Source organism: Palaemon carinicauda, chromosome 10 (assembly GCF_036898095.1).
Source record: "Palaemon carinicauda isolate YSFRI2023 chromosome 10, ASM3689809v2, whole genome shotgun sequence".
NCBI classification, from domain to species: Eukaryota; Metazoa; Arthropoda; class Malacostraca; order Decapoda; family Palaemonidae; genus Palaemon; species Palaemon carinicauda.
Window position 1 is genome coordinate 122,183,303 of NC_090734.1, and position 9,898 is coordinate 122,193,200.

The 9,898-nt window shown below is 33.3% G+C and overlaps 1 long non-coding RNA gene across 1 annotated transcript in view; it reads right to left on the reverse strand.

Moving 5' to 3' along the window:
• Window positions 1-9,898, reverse strand: part of LOC137648463 (uncharacterized) — a 735,573-nt gene that overhangs the window by 59,998 nt on the left and 665,677 nt on the right. The window contains exon 5 of the long non-coding RNA XR_011045626.1: window positions 8,502-8,568. This is a non-coding gene — a long non-coding RNA (uncharacterized lncRNA). The remainder of the gene's footprint in view (window positions 1-8,501; window positions 8,569-9,898) is intronic.

Here is a 9,898-nt window from a genome sequence, read left to right on the forward strand (position 1 = left end):
ACATCTGGATCGCAGCTTTGATAATGTTTCTTTAACTATGTATGACTCTTTTAAAATTTTAGGTGTGATTCTCAATACCAAATTTACTTTTCAGAAACACATTAGGTCTCTGTCTTCTTCAATTGCACAGAAAAACTCGCATATTGAGAAAGTCTTTTAAGATTTTGGCGATCAATCTATATTGAAGGAATGTTTTAATTCTTTCATTTTACCTTGTTTCGAGTATTGTACTCCTGTCTGATCTGCTGCTAATTCTCATCTTAATTTGTTGGACAGGAACTTACGGTCTATTAAATTTCTAATTCCTGATCTGGATATCAATCTCTGGCACCGACGTTCAATTAGTTCGTTATGCATGTTGCATAAGATTTTTCATAATTCTAACCATCCTTTGCATTCAGATTTTCCATGTCAGTACCACCCTGTCTGTCATGGTAGGTAAGCAGTTAACTCTAATAGTCAGGCCTTTTCCATCAAGAGGCTTAATACTACACAGTATTCTAGAAGTTTTATTCCAGCTATGTCCAAATTGTGGAATGATCTTCCTAATCGGGTAGTTGAACTTGAAAAGTTCAAACTTGCAGCAAATGTTTTGATGTTGACGGGCAGACATGAGTCTCTTTTTATAGTTTATATATGAAAGACCTGTTATAAGGTTGTTACTGTTGTTAAGATATTTTATTTTGATCCTTTATTACTTTTCATATAGTTTAATTATTTCCTTATTTCCTTTCTTGACTGGGCTATTTTTTCTTGCTGGAGGCCTTCGGCTTAGAGCATCCGGCTTTTCCAACTATGGTTATAGCCTAGCTAGTAATATATATATATATATATATATATATATATATATATATATATATATATATGTATATGTATATATATGTATGTATGTATATATACATACACACATAAGAATAGCCAAAATATTGAAACCAATGAAAAATCAGATTTGCTAAATAGCTCAGAAATAATGCAAACCAAGGAAAATAATATATGAATACCCAAGTGTTAAACAAGATTAAGGTAGAGTGATGTGAGAAGAATCGCGTGTCATAAATAGTTAAACAAGTGTTGGAATCCCCCCCCCCCCTCCCTTAAAAGTATAAGAAATCTGTATACTTTTTCATAATAGATCAACTACATGAACACCGACCTACATTTCTCAAATTAGTAAGGCCTATATCTAATTACCAAAACTATCTCGTAAAGTGCAGCTATGCATAATACACGAAAGGAATTCTGAGAATCTAGTAAAGCCATTTCCAAAAGAGACGAAAAATCATCCCAACATCTCTTGGCTTTTGCAATTTTTCACGATGGTTAATTTACTTGTCCGTTTTTCTTTGTCCGCCGTTTTAATAGCTCCCTCCTACAGCGCAGAGAACATGGGTCTCAAGTGGCCATAATAAATTCTGCAGATAGTTCTGCCATTATCTTTTCTTCCTTCTATCTTCCATGAATCCTTTTAGAATCACCAGTTCTTACATTATACTTCGTTATTTTTTAAAGCAAATGATCCCCAACCCTTCCTACTCTAGCCTAGCAGGGTGAAATTTTTTTCAAGAGACGAATAGCAAAATCAGTGTTTTATAATTGACATAGTTATCTAGGTAAAATGGATGTCAATTCTATTTTATTTCATATCTATTTTGCTATACCTAGACGGAAAACATAATAATTTATGTAATATCATGAGCACAGATTTGTCATTTTTAATCATAATGATGATGATATCCCAAAATCCCTCTTCTCGATGCTTCTTCGAGGAAAAGACCTTATCTCACTTTTTCTTCCTCCTTCCACTCCATCTATATAATATTTTATTTTCATGGAGGCGTCACAATTACTAAATTACCGCCTTTAATGTTAAATGGTCCAAGAGGCTCCACTGGCGTCGAGTCATTGAAGGGGGTGGGGGAGAAAACTGGGTCTGTAGGGCCCCTCTTATTACCTTAGGAGGGGTCTGGATACGGTTATGTGACACCTCGTACATAAGAAATTTCGGTGGACCTGGAGGGAGTTGGGGAAAGAAGCGGGAGAGAACGGCACCTCATTTCCAAGACTCATTTGGCAAGTCACAGTTACATCTAATGGATTCGTGAAGTTTAAACATTAGAAACAGTCTATATGATCATCTTTTTTTTTAAATGTTCCCATAGCTCACATTTCATTAAGTCTCTCTCTCTCTCTCTCTCTCTCTCTCTCTCTCTCTCTCTCTCTCTCTCTTGCATCCTTTATAGCAAGTCATAATTCAAATGTCAGATATACGGCCTACTATTTCCAATAAGTGTAGGTATCCTGCTAAATATACGTGTACATCCTTATGCTACTCTAGACAGCCACTTTTTGTCCTTACCACTACTGCAAAAAAATGCCATTTTATCTTTATCCTACAGGGCCACTAAGTGCATCTTTCTCCCTTTAAAAATATCACCTATCATATATTTCGTAGAATTCTACACTAAATCCCTACACATTTAGTACGACTCTATTTACTATTATCATCTTTTTTTTCAGCTTCTTGCAAAGTGAATGGAACTACAAAAACCACAATTATTTACTGATTTGTACAGTATGAAGAGAGGCAAGTCTTATCATTTTTTTGCAATGGCTTCCCACATGAGCACAAGATTATGGTTGTCATCTTCCTGAAACTATATACATGACATTCCCTACCACAAAGGGGTCCACAACCCATGCTAGGCTATCCTATATCTAGAAGGAAAATACATTTTCCCAAAACCATTGGCACATTCTAGGATGGTAATTCTGTCTTACCATTACTTCCACTGACGTAGCATTCCTGGTAAACAAAGCTGACTGGCCATATGAGGTCCCTACTGGCTTTGAAAGAGAGAAGCTCATTAGCTATTGAGAATCATTTACTCCCCCAAGTAGCTCACAATTTTCCACTAAGAGCTCATTTGGATATCTTAAACTATTGTCTTTTTTCTAAGGCAGCAGTGCCCAGAAAGTACCGTCTGCTGCCTTACTACCACAGACACATCGGCCAGTTCTAATTGACTATCCTGATGTTCTATTATATATATATACATATATATATATATATATACATATATATATACATATATATATATACATATATATATATATATATATATGTGTGTATATATATATGTATATATATATATATATATATATATATATATATATACATATATATATATACATATATATATATATATATATATATATATATATATATATATATATATATAATTCACACAGAAATCAAAGTAAAATCAAATATATCACTCAACTGACATCGATAAAAGAAAAGTTTATGTAACCTTTATAATGAAGAGGAAATTAACTATGAGGGTAAAATAAGAAACTCCCTTAATGGAAAGTCTTATACAACTAATAACCTTGAAAGTAATAACGCCAAGTATCACATCATTGGGAGAATGTGGATCAGAATATTGTACCGTGCGTGTTTCATACACGCTCGTACACTGTAACAGTATTATTTTTTTGGTTATCTCTCCCCCCCACTGATAATATAAACCTGTTAAAGCTTGCTATCTCATGTTTTGTAACTGTTTGAATTTTTTTTTTTCATTCTTACTCTTCATCATCTGTATATAAACTCGTTGTCCTGTTGAATAAACTCAGTTGCATTCACTGCGCCTCTCTGTTAGAACCTAACAATAACGTTGCCAGATAGGTGACCGGAGTGACTACTCGCCACCGCCCTTTTCGCCCACCCATCCGCCTCTCCCTTGTTTACAATGCTGCCACCGAAAGGGACTCTTCGACACACACAGCCTCGATGAAACTGCCGCTCTTTGCTAGTTGAGGAGCGTTCGTCTAATTCCAGCGTGCCAAAGTTCAGTTTCGCATCAGGGGCATGACTTGCTCAAGCAGCAAAGCATACTATGTCCTCAGGGCGATCCCCGAGGACATGTTCCTAGAAATCTCCGATTGGCTTTATAACTAAGGAGACACCCCAACAGAGTATGACGACTCCAAAAAATACCTTCTGGAACAGTACCCACCAGCCCCAGCCATCCATATAACCAAGCTTTTTAAACTCTCTTAACAGCCATTGGGGGACCAAAAGGCTTCGCTTGCCCTTAGTGAAATTACCAGTTTCGCTGGCTTGCAACCTGCCACAGACAGCTCTCCTTGTGAAGTGAACCTACTTTGTGGACTTTGGGTACGACGCCTACCCGAACCTGTATGCACCGCCATTCCCAATGTCGATACCTTGCCCCTGAAGGACCTGATGTCCTAAGTTGACGTCCTTACAGACAGCCACTTCACCATCTTCAAGATCTCTTATCAACGCCTCCACTCCTGATGAAGAGGATAGCTACTCACCACTGACTGAGGCTGACGAGAATGCGGTAAGACACAGACGCCCGCCCTGTGATATGCCAAAGTGGCGACAAAGTTGCCCACCACCCAGAAATGCCACCACTTGCTTGAGCCCAAACTAACGACCTCTCCAGCCACTCGCGCCCACCAGCTGCAGTTTTGCTACGACCAATACATATTCAGGGCTGCTGCGAAGAAATGTGTGGACGATTAAACTGGGCCTCCACTAACCCACCTACAGTGTACCTCTCAAGAGCAGGGCGGCCTATCTCACACATATGTCTTCTTTTAGGGGGGACCCATGTACTGTATGTGTTCCATACACGCTGGTACACTGTAATGGTATTGCTTTTTTTTTTTTTGGTTATCCCTCACTCTCCCCCGCACTGTTATCTCGCACTCTCCCCCTTACTGTTAATATAGACATGTTTTAACTTACCATCTAATGTTTTGTATTGTTTGAATTTTGTATCATTCTTACTCTCAACTACCTGTATATAAGCTCATTGTCTTGTTGAATAAACTCGGTTGCATTCACCTTGCCTAACTGTTAAAAAATAACAGTTACGTTGCCACAATATATATTATGTAACAAACGTCTGGTTACGGGCCACTTTCCCTTTGACTACACATACACCGAATAGTCTGGCATATTCTTTACAGATTCTTCTATGTCCTCATACACCTGGCAACACTGAGATTACCAAACAATTCTTCTCCACCCAAGTGTCTAACTACTGCACTATAATTGTTCAGTGGCCACTTTCCTCTTGGTAAGGGTAGAAGAGATTCTTTAGCTATGGTAAGCACCTCTTCTAGGAGGACACTCCAAAATCAAACCATTGTTCTCTAGTCTTGGGTAGTGCCATAACCTTTGTACCATGGTCTTTCACTATCTTAGGATAGAGTTCTCTTGCTTGAGGGTACACTTGGGCACACTATTCTATCCAATTTCTCTTTCTCATGTTTTGTTAAGTTTTTTATAGTTTATATAGGACATATCTATTTCAATGTTGTTACTGTTCTCAAAATATTTAATTTTTCCTTGTTTCCTTTCCTCACTGTGCTATTTTCCCTTTTCGGCTCCCTGGGCTTATAGCAACCTGCTTTTCCAACTAGGGTTGTAACTTAGCAAGTAATAATAATAATGGAACATTTGTAGGTAAAACAAGTTACCGAATTAGTTATGTTTCCTATTATTTCAGACGTATCTGTTCCAATAAAAGTGAGGATTAAGTTTTGAACGTTTCTAACATTGCCAGATCATTTCTTATTCAAATTCAAATGCATAGGTATTCCATTTCCTAATACAGTACTGGTAATAAGTTTATTCTTCCATTACGCGCTATGCTACCTTCGGGGGGACTAGCTCTTCCTTGATATTTTCTTCTAGATTTTTAACATGGTATTTGTTTTCTAGCCCTAAAGTGATAATTCTTTTCTTTGACTTATATTTGATTAAGGTTCCAGGGAAAATGGGTTTATTTATATTAAATTCAAACACTTTAAGAGTGAAATGTGAAACCCCTTGTTTTATAAAGCTATATGAATGAACTTTGGTTTTAACTCCTACATGAAATATCAAAAATAGAGCATATATTATATCGTATTGATTACGATAAATTCTTCTACAAAATTACACAATAAAACGAAAACAATATTTTCTTACTATAATAAATTTAAAAAGGGGAAATAATAGGTCCACTAAAAATGTCTGAAGTACTCTGGCCCAAACCCAGCCTAATCTAATGATAGGAATCAAATTGTACCTACTTGTATCTAGTACACTAGACTAAAAGATACGTGTTTAAATATATATTACACGGCACAAAAGGAAAGAAAATGGAAAGCGAGGAATTATTACGTTAGAAAATAATTTCATCAGGTAACTTCGTCCCGGCCCAGAATGCTGGCAGAAATTTGTCAAATTAGAGGACATTAAGCAAGTTAGGAAAAGAGACCCCGAGTACTACTGCATCGAATGAATAACTTAAATAAGTAACCCCCTTTCATCCCGCATTGAAAATAAAAAGGTCTACATTAAACTTTAAATCACAGTAATGGAACAACACACCGACAAAAATTATATATCATATCATCTCTACTGTAATTTGTTGTTGTTGTTAACATTTAAGAGCAACGAAGGTCACAAAGAACAATGAATAAAAAATGGTTATAATGTACATTCGCCATTAAAATCATTGTTCGGGTTAATATTATTATCATAGTTATACAGAATAATGGAACTATGTTGTTGTTGATTCCAGGCTAAATAAGGCACCAAACTCTTACCTCCTTTGAACCTTTTATAGTTGTGGCATTGCCTTTGACACAGTCACTTATCCTATACTTCGTCCCGTGAGATTTTCACCGACACTTTCTAGATCTGTTTCTATGACCTTTAGTTGAGGCATTAAATGTCATTGAAATGCATCTAAAGCGAGTATAGCCTTTCTTATTTCTCTTCTCTACAGTATATATTGTTCCTATTAAACTACTAATATTTACACTTATGGGTGGCGAAGTTACACAACACTAAGAGGTTCATTATCAACTGAATTGATGTGAGAAGAAATAAGGCTAACCACTTTTTTAATTAAATAATGAGTTAGAAATTTTTTTATTGTCAATACAATTTCCTTATGAAAAGGGCCCCCTTGCATTCAATACTCTTGATTACTGTTGTTGCTGCTTCTAAAACTTTGAACTACTCCAACAAAATATTTCTTATTGTTCTCTGAACATTCATTTCTTTGATTTCTACAAACTCCATACAATATATGCTGACACTGAAATATAATTATTTTCTCACATTAGTAAATATCTTATTTGATATTCGTCAGTCATAAGTAGACCGAGTACAAATATCCACAATTCCTACTCTATATACTGTAATTTGCAATTACTCAAGCTTATAAATATTCCGTAAATTGCCAGAATATTTACTTTGAGGAAATTTGATCTAAAATATTCTATGCTTATAGCATCATGATTTTCCAGCTGGGGTTGTAGCTTAGCTAGAAATAATAATAATAATAATGATAATAATAATAATAATAATAATAATAATAATAATAATAATAATAATAATAATAATAATAACATACGGTTCGAATACCTCTTCTTGTATATTCCATCAGTACTTTAACTAACTAATGCACCAATTCTTACTCCATCACTAGATCATTTCTCGTTTGCCAATGCATCACCATCATTGATTTATTATTATTATTATTATTATTATTATTATTATTATTATTATTATTATTATTATTATTACTAGCTAAGCTACAACCCTAGTTGGAAAAGCACGATACTGTAAGCCCAAGGGCTGCAACAGGGAAAAATAGCCCAGTGAGGAAAGGAAATAAGGAAACAAATAAACGATATAAGAACTAATGAACAATTAAAATAAAATATTTTAAAGCATTAACAACATTAAAACAGATATTTTATATATAAACTATAAAGACTTATGTCATTCTGTTCAACATAACCACATTTTCTGCAAGTTTGAACTTTTGACTACAATTTTGACTTCTGATTTACTTGTAGAGACACTACTTCTTCTTTGCTACCCCAAGATACTTGAATATCATTTATTCCTATTTAAATAAGAAGTGGCTTCTCTCAATCAACAATCCTGCACTAGAATTCTCTCGCAACGTCTGTTTCCCTCCCTTCCGATACTCTTTTATTATTTATGGACAGACAGAAGAGAGAGAGAGAGAGAGAGAGAGAGAGAGAGAGAGAGAGAGAGAGAGAGAGAGAGAGAGAGAGCTTCATGGTTTTTAATTCTATAGCTCATTGGATTTCCTCTTATTTTTTTTCATTTCAACTCATGAAATAAGAAAGTTATGTCCAGTATATTGTTGTTATCCTTCTAGTTTTTATATTATTGATAGCTAAAACAATATAAACATGTGTATATATATATATATACACACACATATATATATATATATATATATATATATATATATATATGTATGTATATATATATATATATATATATATATATATATATATATATATATATATGCATAGATTCCTTCATACACATACAATATATAAATATATATGCATAACAGAAAATAAGACAAATATAACAACGTATATACTAAGGTAAATAATGGCTAAAATTTCCTAAACTTACTTACTTTAATTGCCCGAAAAGTGGGGAGAGAGACATCCAAATAGATGTTCTTTTCAAGCTCATTTGCACATCTGCGGATGGAAACATAAGTCAATTTAGATATTACGTTCTTTAAAAATTATAATCAATATTTCAAAACTTATATTACCTCATATATATATATATATATATATATATATATATATATATATATATATATATATATATATGTATGCATATATAGATAGATGGATAGATATATATAGATAGATAATAGGTACATACATGTATATATACATATATGTTTCTATATATTTATATATATATATATATATATATATATATATATATATATATATATATATATATATAAATAAATACAGATACATACATATATATATTATATATATATATATATATATATATATATACATACAGTATAAATATGTATATATTATAAAAAAATTATGCAAATTTGAACATATAGGTCTGTATGTTTACATGCCGCATACCATTGATACGATTCCTTAAAGATAAAATTCAATTCATATTTTTTCTCATGCACATTTACAAATTTCTCTCTATAACATTTCAATATAAAAAGGTCATTTTATGGTTATACTAAAGGCTTCTACATAGAAGCTAACTATAAGTCTGTGCTATAATTCTATAATAAACTATCGTAATAAATTACACACTCAATTATTTTCTTTCAATTAAGATTTTCAGAGCGTGTTTTAATCCTACTTAGTTTCCCTCCACGACAAATCTCTCAAGCATAAACAGTAGGGGAATACTGCAAAGGAAATTAGATTTATATTAACGACTTATACGAATGTTATGCATAAAAAATCTGGAGCTATTAAAACGAATGAACATTTCTGCACATTAAAGTCTATGCTGAACGTTTTATAATTAAAAACAAAATTGCACATAGTACTCAAAATAACTAATTTCCTTTCAGAGTTCATTAAGGAATGCATCACTTGAGAATGGAATTTTAGCATCTATGTGCAGTATAATAATCACAATAATAGAAGCTGTCATTTCCATGATATTAATTTCTCTCTCAATGATCCTACCTAATTCTGAAACATTTGCAAACATAGTTTTCCAAATTTGTGGAACAAGTGCTAGGGAAACGGTTATGTTGAAGGGTTTAAAAAATTTAAATGTATTGCCTTTGTATTGACCTGTTTTGGCATAGCATTGTCGAATTCCATTTCAACTCAATCAAATTATTTCTATCAATCATATAGGTTAATTATTCATAATTTTCTAGGGGCATCTATAACAAATTTAGTGAAACTTGGGTATATATACAAACAAATGAAAAACATATTATTATTATTATTATCATTATTATTATTTTTATTATTATAACATGCTAAGCTACAACCATAGTTGGAAAACCAGGATGCT